At 40.9% G+C, this 14,332-nt stretch overlaps 1 protein-coding gene across 29 annotated transcripts in view; it reads right to left on the bottom strand.

Annotated features, from left to right (window-relative positions):
- Nucleotides 1-6,266, bottom strand: part of Mical (Molecule interacting with CasL) — a 221,660-nt gene extending 215,394 nt beyond the window's left edge. For 8 of the 29 annotated variants that reach the window (XR_001848868.1, XM_017628230.1, XM_017628061.1 and 5 more), the window contains exons 1-2: nucleotides 5,344-5,814; nucleotides 4,962-5,274 (exon numbers count right to left, since the gene is read on the bottom strand). The gene's annotated coding sequence lies outside the window, so the exon portion shown is untranslated. Of the gene's footprint in view, nucleotides 1-4,961; nucleotides 5,275-5,343; nucleotides 5,815-5,912 lie in introns of those variants that run through there. The other 21 variants (XM_017628191.1, XM_017628068.1, XM_017628083.1 and 18 more) reach the window with 21 other exon arrangements.
- Between the last annotated feature and the right edge of the window lie 8,066 nt (nucleotides 6,267-14,332).

Here is a 14,332-nt window from a genome sequence, read left to right as displayed (position 1 = left end):
CATGGTATGGAGATATATAAAATCAGTTAAGAAAATGAGCGCGGGGAAAGGGTCGTAAAGTGAATTTCATGGCGCTAAGTAAAGAAGGCGTGGCACCTACTATCAAAACCCAAATTTTTCATACATATCTCTGGAAGTGATAATGGTAGAGTACTGGATCTTGGTAGGGATATATATAAAATCAATCGCTGAGAAAAACTGGAGTTATTGGAAAAGGGGGCGTGTCACTTCCCATACGAAATCAAACGCATACTTATGAAAAAATTGATGTTATTGGAAAACAGGGGTGGCACCTCTCATATAAATCGAGTTTTTCATACTGCATATGGGGTTGTTCGAGTCGCAATCACAACCGAAGTGTTGTGCGCATTATTAAAGTATCACGTTCGGTGTGAAATTCCAACGTTTTATCAGTTGGGAACTTGCAACAGTTTTGCAAACTTTCATCAGTGGTGAAGTATTGCCGCTGTTATTACGTACCTCGAACGTGCCCTATTTCTGGATGTGGTCATTGTAGTCAAGTACGGTGGGGTGCAATAAGGCCATACGCAATAAAGCCATATGGCTTTATTTCCAATCAGAAAGAGAAATAAAGCCATACAAAAAATTTTGCAAATGAGAAATAAAGCTATATTCTGAAATCACACTATCAATGCGAATTAATAAGGCGGTGTTACCGGCGAATCTGAATTTTTTGCCGTAGAGAACATTACGTCCAAATGACTCTTTAACACCACACATCACAATCGGTCTCCCAAGGCACACAAAGGTGCTACAATTTAACTGTAACGGATTTCAGAGCAAGATCGAGGAGATAACTGTCTTTATGGGAAGGCATGGAATATTAATAGCTGCGGTCCAAGAGAGGAAGTTGCACGGCAATTCAATCCTGTTGAATTGCGCCGGATACAACGTGCACCGTCGAGATCGCGAGCGAGATAATGGTGGAGGTTTAGCGTTCATCACACACCAAACCGTGCAGTATCGTCTCATTGAAGCAGACATCGACCGCAGGGATACCACCCTAGAATGTCAGGGTATTGCTATCCGGTCAGGCGATGTTGAGCTCGAAATATTTAACGTATACATACCCCCTGTCACCAGCTGCCCGGCAGGATATCACCCTGAAATAGGTGCGCTACTCAGAGGTGAAAACCGTATGGTAGTTGGTGACTTCAACGCGCACCACGATCTCTGGCACTCAAGCCTGTCAAATGATCGTAGGGGAATACATCTGGCTGAGCAGATAGACGATTCGACATTCTGCACAATGAACGACGACGCACCCACCAGGATTATGGGCAGCTGCTGCAGCTCGCCAGATCTAACAATTGTCAGCGCTGGTCTGATAAACAGCGTATCATGGCGACCTATGCTGACCCTAGCATCAGACCATCTGCCCATAGTCATCTCGATTGATAAACCTGCCGACTTTGCTTCCGTGGATCACCGGACCTATGTCAACTTTTCCAAAGCTGACTGGAAAGGCTTCACGGATGTTACTGAGGGCGCCTTCACTGCACTACCCATACCAACCGACGTTCATGTAGGTGAACGTAAGTTCCGCAGGGTTGTCACCGCTGCTGCAGCTCGCTTCATTCCAGCAGGATGTATTAAGGATCCACGTCCGAATTTTCCTGCCGAAGCGGCTGTTCTAGCTGATGAGCGCGACAACCTTCGTCAGGCCGATCCCGGAAATCCCCGTATTAGGGATCTCAATTCGGAGATTCGGCAACTTGTGAACGTACATAAGCGGAAGAAATGGGAAGAGCATCTGAAGACCTGCAACTTCGCCTCTGGTGTGAGCAAGCTTTGGTCAACCGTGAGGTCGTTGTCCAACCCGACGAAGCGCGACGACAGAGTCGAGATAGACTTTGGTGACCACGCTTCGTCGGACCCGGAGAGATGCGCGAGCTATTTTAGCCGGCAGTTCATTCTGCATCCTCCGGTGGATAAAGCCAAACGTCGAGTGACCAGAAGGCTGCACAAAATGCCAAAACCTAGTGCGCCTCTTGTTTTCACCAGCGGTGAGGTAAGGGTAGCCATCGGGAAGGCGAAAGCCTCCAAAGCCATTGGACCCGACGGAATATGCATGTTGATGCTGAAAAATTTGGGTCCTGCGGGAGTAGCGTACCTAACGGAGGTCCTCAACCTGTCTATGGCCACTCTCGTCATTCCAGACATCTGGAAAATGGGGAGAGTGGTCCCACTGCTCAAACCGGGGAAACCAGCCAACAAAGGAGAGTCTTATCGCCCGATAACTCTCCTTTCCCCGGTAGCGAAGACACTCGAGGCCCTGCTGCTCCCGTACTTCACGAACCACCTGACCCCAGCGAAGCATCAACATGGGTTCCGTAAAGTGCATAGTACAACAACAGCACTTAACGCCATAAACACTCAGATAACTCGTGGCCTAAACCGAAACCGCCCCTGTGAGAGAACTATTCTAGTAGCGTTGGACCTGTCCAAGGCGTTCGACACTGTCAGTCATTCAACGCTACTAGAAGATATAGAGGCCTCCTCACTCCCACAGGGACTCAAACGGTGGTCGGCGAATTACCTGAGTGGTCGACACTCGTCAGTAATCTTCAGAGACAAAACTAGCAAGCCACGTAAAATTAAACAGGGGGTACCACAGGGTGGTGTCCTGTCCCCGCTACTGTTTAATTATTACATATCAAAGCTTCCTCAGCCACCAGAGGGTGTTAATATAGTCTCATATGCTGACGATTGTTCGATCATGGCGTCTGGGAATGGAATTGATGACTTGTGCTCAAAAGTAAACGGTTACCTCTCCGAACTTTCTCGCTTCTTCACTGCAAGGAGCCTAGCCCTATCCCCTGCGAAATCCTCGGCAACCCTTTTCACCACCTGGACGAAGGAGGTCAGACTGCCACTGGGTATTCACGTCGATGGCGTAACAATACCGACGGTGAATAACCCGAAAATCCTCGGAGTTACCTTCGACAGTCTGCTCTCCTTCTCGGCGCATACAACCGCAATTGTCAACAAAGTACAGAGCCGCAACAATGTCCTCAAGTCGCTGGCCGGCAGCACTTGGGGCAAAGATAAAGAAACGTTGTTGGCAACATACAAGGCAATTGGCCGGCCGGTTCTGAACTACGCAGCGCCCGTATGGTCGCCGGGGACTAGCAGGACGCAGTGGATGAAGCTGCAGACCTGCCAAAACACGGCATTACGAACCGCGACAGGATGCCTCCTGATGACGCCTCTACATCACCTTCACGACGAGGCCCAGATGCTCCCGGTAAAGGAGCATAACTTAATGCTTTGCAAGCAGTTCCTCGCTGGGAGCTACAGACGTGGGCATCCCAGAGGGCAACTGCTCGCGGAAGAGCCCTCGCCACGGCACGTCAGGAGGAATCTTTGCGAACTGACAGACGAAGTCCAGAGGTATATTAAACAACCTCTGGACCCGACAACCTACCGACAGGCCCTCAACGGCATTCACAGGGAATCAGTCTCAAGTTATGTAGACTCCCGCCCTGTGAATGCCGTTCTAGGCACACAACCACCGGACGTGGACGGGACAGAACTTTGTCTGCCTCGGGAGACCCGCACAACAATAGCCCAACTTCGCTCTGGCTATTGCAGCAGGTTCAACAGCTACCTGAGCAGAATCAACGAGGATGTGCCCAACCAATGCCCAGCATGTGGAGAATCGCCACATGACTCCCGGCACGTCTTCACATGCCCTGAGAATCCCACTCAGCTTACGCCCCTGTCCCTATGGACAGCCCCTGTGGAAATCGCACACTTCCTGGGCCTCCCCTTAGCTGAAATAGACGACAACGATGATGGATGAACCGTCCCGAACGGGGCTTAGTAGCCGCTACAACAACAACAACAACAACAAGAACAACATGTGTTTGTTGTAATTCATCAAGTCAAGTACACTACTCTACTCAAATAAACCGAATTTTTCATATTGCACATTGCTGGAAGTGTTCATGGTTGAGTATTCGAACATATAGTAGTATAGAGATATAAGAAATCAATCGCATACTCTTAGATAAAATTGGGGATATTTAAGAAGGGGGCGCGGTACCGCCAGTTTTTCCCATGAGTATGGAATTAATTTTATTTATCTCGACAGCAAGTTCCAATGCTCTACCACAAATATTTCAAGAGATATGCAACATGAAAATTTTAGTTAGTATATGAGGTGCCACGCCCTCTTTTCGAGTACTACCCATTTTTCTCTATGCCTATAACCTTCCCGGGGTAAAGGCAATAGCNCTACCACAAATATTTCAAGAGATATGCAACATGAAAATTTTAGTTAGTATATGAGGTGCCACGCCCTCTTTTCGAGTACTACCCATTTTTCTCTATGCCTATAACCTTCCCGGGGTAAAGGCAATAGCGTGCAAAGTTTCGTGCGATTCCGTGCCGCGGTTCAGAAGTTATAAGGTAATAAGCAAACAGACATTCACATTTATATATATAGATAAGCAACTTTAAAAGAACTCCTCCAAAGTACATACGTCCTATAAAAGCTCTTCTGGAAGCCCTTCCATGGGTAGCGAAAGAAGAAGCCCTTCAATTTATGCCACTCCATAAGAAAAGGAATATACACAATTATTGCCGTTATAACATTTTCAATATCTCAATTCTATCGACTAGGTGTATGGTGTCAAGTTAGTACTACATACCATATTTTTCTTTCCCCAACAAAAAAGCTACAATTGATGCCATATTTAACCTTTCCAATTTAGAAACGTGTAGTGCTAACTTGACCGGCGTTTTACTCTTATAATTTATGTTGTTGAAAAAGCTATGATGTTTCACTGGAGGTACTATTGAGAAGCAATGTGAAAGATTGAAGAAATACGTTAGTTTTGAGTTTAATCTCAGGTAAAGCTCAAACCTAAATGTTTGTTGGCTAATAATAGTTTTTATTATAAGCATATTATTAAATATTTACAATATGTACTTACATTTCTTGATATTTTCCAGTAGTTTAATTATTCGTTTAGTTTTATCCTTTTACAGCTTGGAATCGTGGGTACATACTGCGAATATAATTCCAGCGTCGAAGATTAGTTGTTTAAAGGAAATAGGCGCAAATAGTAAAACAAATCGTAGAGTAAGAAACCGGTTGCAGTTTGTTTATAAAAAAAAATATTTTGAAACAGAATGATAAAAGAAAGGTAGACACAAAGATGACGCGGCGTATGTTTTTTATTAGCTTTTGTATATTTTTGCTGGACTTCCTGCGCTACAACACTGTAACCATGAAAATATGGGAAGCTGGAAATTTTTACAAGAAAATCGAATGAAATGCTGGCCCTCAGAAGTACGTAAATCTGAGAGGTTTACCATGTATTTCAGACGCAAGGTAGAAACGATTCTGCAACTTGCAATTTGCACTTTTCAAACCTACTATTTATGTGGCATGTACATACATATATGTAGATAATGAAAACTTTGATTCTACACCTTACACAAATGAACTCATAAGAAATGCACGCGAAAAACTAACGAACAAAGCCAGCTGTGGTTGATGGAGACCTGCTATTATATTGTGGGAAAGCTGAGTACATATGTGCACATTGGCATCGAACCATCACAGCTTACCGATTGCAAACAACTTTGTATGGCCCGAAAGAAGGCAATGACAGTATATACTGTCTATTGTCCACGTACTCTCAATTGCCTCTGTGCTGTATGCGCAGGAGTATCATACATTTACATATGTATGTAAGCTCGAGTCCAATTGCTCACACGCGCTGTAGTGATTTTTTTTTATTCTTTTTTTTGTTTTATAATGCCAAAAATAAATTTGGGAAACTAGTTTTATTTCATATCCAATCGATTTTGTACATATGTATAGGCACACATGGATGTATAAAAGAAAAAAAATATATAATATTTGTTGTAATTTTCACCAGATTATTAATAGACTTTTTATGTTTTGCATTCACTTGATTTTATTTGGATTTTGCCCGTTACCACCACATTTTCAGTCAATTTTTCATTTATTTTTTACTTTTATCACACTTACATATATTTCAATGCAATCACTGGCTTTGTTTCGTAACTATTTACATCCCATTTAACTGCACACCATTTTATAAAACTTTTATTCAGCTCTGTTTCGGATTGTTATGAGTATTTCATTGATTGTTAACCGATTTAAGGCGTTTCTACTCCCAGGTTATTTTTATTTCTGAAATTAGGATCATTTGTTTTGCGCTCACCAAAACCCGTCAACTATGCCGTTTTGCAAGAAATGGATGCAATGACAGGTAGGGACGGCCCAAAAATGCAATACCGATAACTTCCCCCAATAGTGCAGTAATAGATTTTATTTGATCAGTAGCGTTGCCACCTACCATAAAATAGAAGGAGTATATACTACGTTTATACGCACATATTATTTGCATACAACAATTTGCAATATGCTAAACTTTGCTGTATAAACTCTGAGTTAATTTTTTATTCGCAAATAACGAAATCACGCAAATAAGTATTGATTAGTGTTACTATTTGCAAATAAGCGCAAGACGCCGCCATTCTTATACTATGTTCTGACCGACAACGAACATCTTATATTACATTTACATTGAGCCCAAATGCGTCATTTGGGCGAGAAACCTCAAATGCGAGGCCAAATCACGCATTTCTCCATACAAATTCACATTTCCAGAATGACGCATTTCGACGCATTTACACAAAATCACGAAACAAATGCGTTCCAATTGCCGTACTATTTTATTGAACGCACTCAGAAACAAAAGTTCCACAAAAGCTTTGGTTTGTCTTTGACATTTGGAATTTTTCAAACACAAAACAAACACAACGAAATAAATAAATCTTTGAAATTTGTGTGTAAAAATTGTTAATTTATACAAGAGCTTTACACATTTTTAGTTTAATCAAAGAATAATTGCCTTTTTGTGTCCAAAAAGCGTTAACAATATAATAAATGTAGTGTTTGTTTACATACATTTTGTTTTTGTCTTCCCTTTTCATTTGATGAGAAGTCAAAGCAAATGCGGATCAAGCAGTGTAAACACCTTCAAATGACTGATTTCAAATCACGCATTTTGGTCCAATGTAAATGTAATATTAGAAAAGGTGTTTTGGGATTGTGGGCTGAAGGCTGTTCACACCGGCTGTTGGTGTTTTCGTTAACATTTCTTACATCCTCTGATTACAGTTTTTCTAAACAAAAACAAAACCAAAATGCTTTTCCCTCATTTTCTTCTCATTAGCAACCTCTTACTTTCATTCTTTGTTTACTTTTGCCAGCCCATTAACAATAAATCCGAAATGGCGTATTAAGGATGATAAAATATGACTTCCACTTCGATATATAATTGAAAAAAACTAGTGAAGACACCCATTGGAATGAGTGGAACGTGAGTTTTCAATTAGTGTTCATCGAAAACTAGTTTTCGTTTGACAGATTTTACATGGACGAAAACACAAGCATCATACAGTTTCATAAGTAAAAACACTATCAGCTGATTGCCAAAATATGCCTACAGCTGAGATCACCTGTTTTTTGGCATGTGCTCTTATCTTTTACAATTTCTTTCAATTCTATTACAATTTCATTTATTTCTATTACAATTTATTCAAAATACACTAACACACTGAACCAAACACACCAATACAATAACCAAAAACACACCTACAGCCTGCCAGAAAAAACGGTAAGAAGAAGAGTTACTTTACTTATGGAACTGTACGATGAACACAAGTTTTGAGTCGAAAACCAGTTTTAGCAACGAAAATATGTTTTCGATGTCGGTCAGAACATGGTATTAGGTTGCAAACAGAATGGAAGCGCAGCCGAAGATGAAGCCGAAGACGAAAAACAGTGCAGTAGTAAACATATGAAAGTGATCACAGTACAAGCAAAGACGAAGACGAAGATGAAGACGTTCCCACGACAGTCGGGTCTACGTAACCGGAACGACCCAGATTTATATTTTTATTGTTTTTGTAGCAGCAGTACTCAACCCCCCGGGGTTTCCTTCGGCTTCGCTTCCACTCTGTTTGCAACCTTAGGTTCATTTTCTTTTTCGATGGTCATCTTACTGCCTTTTTGTAACCCCACGTCTCCTTTTTCTACCAAATATGTCTTAACATCTGTGAAATATCTGTTTTGACGTTGTCCTGTTTTCTCATGTGGGCAACTTGCTGTCTTAACATACCACTTTCAAAATGGCATTAAGCCAATCAGATCGGTCTGTACCCAATGTAGATGGCGCGATAAAATGAAAACTGAGTTGTCAAACTACGAAATGACAGCTGATATTAAGACAGCGATGGTAAGAAATTCGGCAAGACAGATATGGTTTAACAGTGGAAATTTGCGGTCTCCAACTACATTTCTGTCTTACCACAGCTTTTTTAACAGAATCTGTAGAAGGTGGTGACGTGGGGTAATCAAGATGTTGCCAGTTCTAACTTTACTTTCTTTTTCGATTGTCATATTATTAATCAGGCAATATTAAAAAAAGATTTTTTCACCCTCGAATAAACAGTGAGTTAGGTATTTGCATATTATTTTTATTTGCAAATAGCTTACATATAAACGTAGTAATATTAGGTTCATCGTAGTTCCATAAGTAACCATTATTCTTACTATTTTTTCTGGCAGGATGTAGGTGTGTTTTTGGTTAGTGGATTCTTGGTTTTGGCACATTGTGTTGGTGTATTTTGAGTAAATTGTAATAGAAATAAAATAAATTGTAATAGAAATTAAAGAAATTGTAAAAGATAAGAGCACATGCCAAAAACAGATGATTTCAGCTGTAGGCATTTTTTGGCAGTCAGCTGATAGTGTTTTTATTTATGAAACTGTAAGATAGTTAAGTTTACCACATGAGCCAATTAGAACAGAGCAGAGGGGGCACTACCTCAAACAACCGTTGCCTTACATTGTAGCATTTGCATATATGTAGGTTACTTTTCGTCCTGACAAATGGCTATTGGCTCCGTCAGAAAGGGTATTTTGCGTACGTTCCGCTCAAGTATAAAACTGACAGTTGAGTAGACTGTGTGTGTTTGCATAGAGAGCGTCAAGGCCGGTCCACATAGAACTTTCGCGTTGGCATTGGCGTTGGTTTGACAGAACGCACGTTAAAAGTATGCTTGCTACAATGAACGCTTGGCAGCGAATGCTTGGGTCACTAAATTAACATACTAACGATAGATAAAAAAATATTTCATATCAATAATTGCATTAGAAACGATATTTCTTGCTCGCACTTCGTTAAAGAGGAAAAATATTTCACACAATTGTATTTATTTGCAACAGCTGACGAGCGACGCACGCGAAAAGTTCAGAGTTGGCGATCTTTTTGCTTTGTGTTGGCGTGAGCGTTGTCGAATTTTGGCTATGTGGACAGCTGCATTTGAATTCATGTATTCATCCTCAGCTGTTGAAGCGACGCCAACGCAACGCCAAAGTTCTATGTGGACGGGCCTTTAGATTGGCAACCCTTGCGTCGACGGACCCAACGAATGTTGACCAACAGTCAAAAACAATACCAATGAGAATATGTAGATAATTTACACATTGTTTGAGAAAAGTAGGCATCCAGTCAATAAACTATCTTCGAAAGGCCAGAGACAGTGATGCAGACATCAAGAGAAGTGGGAATATATTAGGAAATAAATGTGAATGTTTTGCTATTGTATCTGAAAATTGACTTGTGTAAACCTCAAGTACGCGGCCCATTAGCAACTTTTTTTTGGTTCAGGAACAGCTGATTATTTTTGCAGACGCAAAACCCATGAACGAAAGACACAAGATCACGTAAGAACAAGAGAGTGAAAAAAGTCGATTTTTTTAGCGGGTTCTACGCCATCTTGTTTCACTGGAAAACGAGCGAAAAGTAAACAAAGCAAAGAAAACAACGAAAACCAAAATTAGCCAAAATTATTGTCAGCCACTTTAAACGCACAATTTAGGTAAAATGATGCAACAAAATGCTTTAAAATGTGTTGTCATGTTGAATTAACTCTTCTTTACTTGAATAAAAGTGTAAAATAGTGGTGCTTGTGATGTAAACAAACGCTCAGCTGACGAACCCGCTTTCGCAAACTTTTTTCTCAAAACCAGTTACAAATACAACGTCGCGTTCTTACGTGATCTTGTATTTTTGGTTCATGCGCAACACCTTCATTGTGGCGTATCTCTACGGTACGAACGCCACTTCCTTCGCATACTTTTTGAAAGGGCTGAAGAAAACAGGGAAACATCAAGAATGATAGAATACAAGATTGCACCAATCGAGCTGAGAGCAACTGGCCGTGACGTCAAAAAATACCAGAATGAGAGAGCAAGACGAACTCGACAAGTAAAAGAGGAAGCATCGAACAAAAGGCAGTATTGCCAAGTTTCGAATTTGAAAAAGCACCAAATTTTTATTGGTATATTTTATGGACTTTATATACATACATACTTTTATTGTAAGGATTCCGACTCAAATTAATAAAAATCAATGTTTCTTGCACGACGGTCGATTTCTTCCGGCATGATTGAAGGTACTGCCACATATTTTGTTGTCGCTTATGTCACTGTGCCATGATGTTGTTAAAATTTTTTGTAAAGTTGCTTACCATACTTACGATTGCTATAAATTTTGCTTCCATTTTTTTAAGATTTTCTAATTTGGTGTCTTCAAACTAAAAACGAAAGCACAAAAAACGCACCAAGCACCAAACTCAAAAATTTTCGCGTTTTGAATACCCACTAAACTTGNGGTTTTGAGAAAAAAGTTTGCGAAAGCGGGTTCGTCAGCTGAGCGTTTGTTTACATCACAAGCACCACTATTTTACACTTTTATTTAAGTAAAGAAGAGTTAATTCAACATGACAACACATTTTCAAGCATTTTATTGCATCATTTTACCTAAATTGTGCGCTTAAAGTGGCTGACAATAATTTTGGTTTTCGTTGTTTTCTTTGCTTTGTTTACTTTTCGCTCGTTTTCCAGTGAAACAAGATGGCATAGAACCCGATAAAAAAATCGACTTTTTTCACTCTCTTGTTCTTACGTGATCTTGTGTCTTTCGTTCATGGAAACATTATTGCGAAATAGAAAACGCCATTAAACTGGCTACACACGACGAACATGTCATGATCATGAAATTAACAGTGGTTACATACGACGAACATGTACGCCAACATGCTCGCTGTCGTTTGCCACAGACGGTGAGCGGCTCATATGTGATTTTGTCGTGATAGCATAAAGATGGAGAGCGAGGACGCGGATGATGAAATTCAAATGCTTATGACTTGGGTTTTTTTATGTATGCGCTACTTAAATTTATTTATATTTTACTTCTATGTATGCACTGTGCATATACATATAGTAATTTAGCCTCATTTATCAAAAATTCAGTAACGTACATGGCTTGGCTGCACTTATCCGCCGATGTGCACACTGCAAGCATCAACACAAAATGAGGTTGTTGTTTTTGTTTCCAATGAGATGCTCGCAAACCACCCTACAAACGACGAACATGCTCGTTGAAAATCAAAATTTTTTGATTTTTTTGCGAGCATGCCCGTGAACCGCCCCATAAACGACGAACACGCACCGCGAGCCGAGCATGTGCGCGTACATGTTCGTCGTGTGTAGCCACTGTTAATTTCATGATCCAACTACACAAGATCTGACAAGATGAAGCAAAAAAAAAGTAATTTTCTGGATGACGTTTGTAATTTCGTCGCCATGCTATTTTCTTTGAAATGAACCAAAAGTAAACAAAGAATATGAAGACGAAGCATAAAGAAAATAATGCAAGCAATTTGTAAAACATGTTTGTGCTAACCAATTTATTATTTTTGTACACGTTTTGCAACCAATCACGGCGCACTTCATTCTAATTACATTTGCGTAAAAAGTTTAATGAAAATCGCTTAGAAATCACTGAAATAAACCACCGACAAAATACACATAAAGAAAGAAGCAAAACAAAAAATTTTTTTTAGTTAAAAAATGCCACTCAGCATTTATAGAAAATGGCAGGATTTAATAAATAAAATCCTTACGACGCCAGGTTATACTTATAATTTTATAAAACGTCTGTGGAAAGCAACTCAAAGTTGTGTGTAGTTTAATCATATTTCTGCAACAAATGACAGAGATGTGGTGATGCCATCCAATCAAAATGAACTCCATACGCCAAGAGAGTGCAAGTGAGTGAATTATAAAATTAAAAATGATACACACATACTGTAGCGAATACTGCGGCAACGCGAAGCGAACAACGAGAAATAGGCAGAATGTTCGAGGAATGAAGTAGAATGTTCCACAAAGAGAAACGTCAAGTTGGATGAACACTGCAAACAACGGAAGAAAGAGAACATTCTACAGTTGCCATGAGTGCGAGCGCAGGTATATAAGAGCCACCACACAGCGGAGTGAGTTAGTTACAAGTCAGCAAGCTACAAGTTAAGTGAGTTGCGAATAAGCAAGCTATAAGTTTTAGGGCCGGTTGTTCAATGTCTGATTAGCACAAATCGGAGGTAGAAGCTCCGGTTAAGCACAACTACTGCTTTATCGATCACATGTTACATGCATGATGTCGAAATCGTCGATAGTGTAGTGGTAGTGATAAGCAGACATTGAACAACCGGCCCTAATTGCGTTAACAAGTTTTGTAAAGCCTTGTAATTGCTTTAACAAGTATTGTAAAGTGTTTTTACGATATTAGCGAGTATTGTAAATTGTTTGTTGTACAATAAAGTTAATTGTACTACAATTTAAATCCAGCGATACGAGCCGTTGGATATTTGCGAAATCCCTCAAGGTTTCGAGGATAATCGTAACAATTGGTGTCAGAGGTGGGATTATTAAATAAATACCGGACGATAAACTTTTGAAAATGGGAAAAATTTAAGACCTAACCATCGCGAAACTCAAACAGGAGTTGGAGAAGCGAAATTTAGCAACCTCCAGAAGAAAAGTGGTGTTACTATCATGGCTGCGAGAGGCTATGAAAGCAGAAGGCATCGACGTGGTCAAATACGACTTCCAGGGTAAACTCGACGATGCATCCGCTAAGGATGAACAGAAGGATGAGACCGCTTGTTCGTCGAAGGATGTGCAGCATACATCCTGGAAAGTTGAAGAACAGCAAAAGTCTCCAAGTTCATCAACAGCTATGGACAAGAACACGTTATTGGCTGCCATGTCATAGATGTTATCACAGCTGTCGTCACAGATGCAAGCACAGGATACACGCATGTCACAGATGCCATCACAGCTGTCGTCACAGATGCAAACACAGCTTGAAGCACAGAGGTCGCAGTTGTCGTCATTGGTCTCATCGCAGCTAGATAAAAAGATCACACAGCTGCAGGAGAATTTAATCAGAGACAACGCGCTACTCAGGAAAAGACGGGATAAAATCGAAGGGAAGCAGGATAAGATCGAAGAAAGACAGGGTAAAGCCGAGGAAAAGGTGGGTGAGCTGGAAGGTCGCCTCCGAGATTTGCCGATGAATCGTCCGGCTACTTCAACGAGCGCTCATAAGGAAAAAAATCCATCCTTTGACGGCACGATTCCTTTCCAGGTCTTTAAGCTTCAGTTCGAGAAGACCGCAACAGCAAATAATTGGAGCATGGAGGATAAGTCCGCTGCACTATTCATTGCATTGAAAGGACCTGCAGCGGAAATCTTACAACCAATGAGACTACAAGAATTCGCTTCAGAGATCGAGAGGTTGGCTCACTTAGCTATTGAAGACGCATCTGGTGAACACCTCGAAAGGGTAAAGATCCAGAGGTTCATCAACGAAATGCGAGACATGTATACCAAGCGCGAGACGTATGCAAATCCACAAACAAATTGGGGGTTGTTGAAGCAACAAAAATTCTACACCGGACGCACTTATTGGTAAAACCCTGGCTAAGACGCAAAAATATGGACGCATCCCAATTCGAGTACTTAATGAGTTCAAATCACAAATCACACTCCGAAGAGGAACTGTTCTGGGGCAATGGCGAGAGGTAGAGGCAATCTTCAACTGCGAAAAATTACCCGAAAGCGATTCCATTGGCGAGAATGACATTGCGGAAGACATAAATGCTTGGACGGAAGGGTTTGAAGAAAAATACCAGCACAAGGCTAAGGAACTTCTCTGCAGATACTCCAACATATTCGACAAGGATGGCAACAAACCAGGCAGGACAAAAGTTGTGAAACATCGCATTGATACTGGTGATGCAAGGCCAATCCGCCAAGCTCCTCGAAGTGTTCCACTTGCCAAACGTGAAGCTGTAAGCCAAATAATAAAAGAAATGAGCGAGAGTGGTGTGATTGAACCATCAGCGAGTC

The sequence above is a fragment of the Rhagoletis zephyria genome, unplaced genomic scaffold (genome assembly GCF_001687245.7).
Source record: "Rhagoletis zephyria isolate East Lansing unplaced genomic scaffold, Rhagoletis_zephyria_1.1 Rzeph_scaffold_00074, whole genome shotgun sequence".
Taxonomy (NCBI): Eukaryota; Metazoa; Arthropoda; class Insecta; order Diptera; family Tephritidae; genus Rhagoletis; species Rhagoletis zephyria.
The sequence above is the reverse complement of the archived record's forward strand: the minus strand, read 5'-3'. Positions and strand labels throughout refer to the sequence as shown.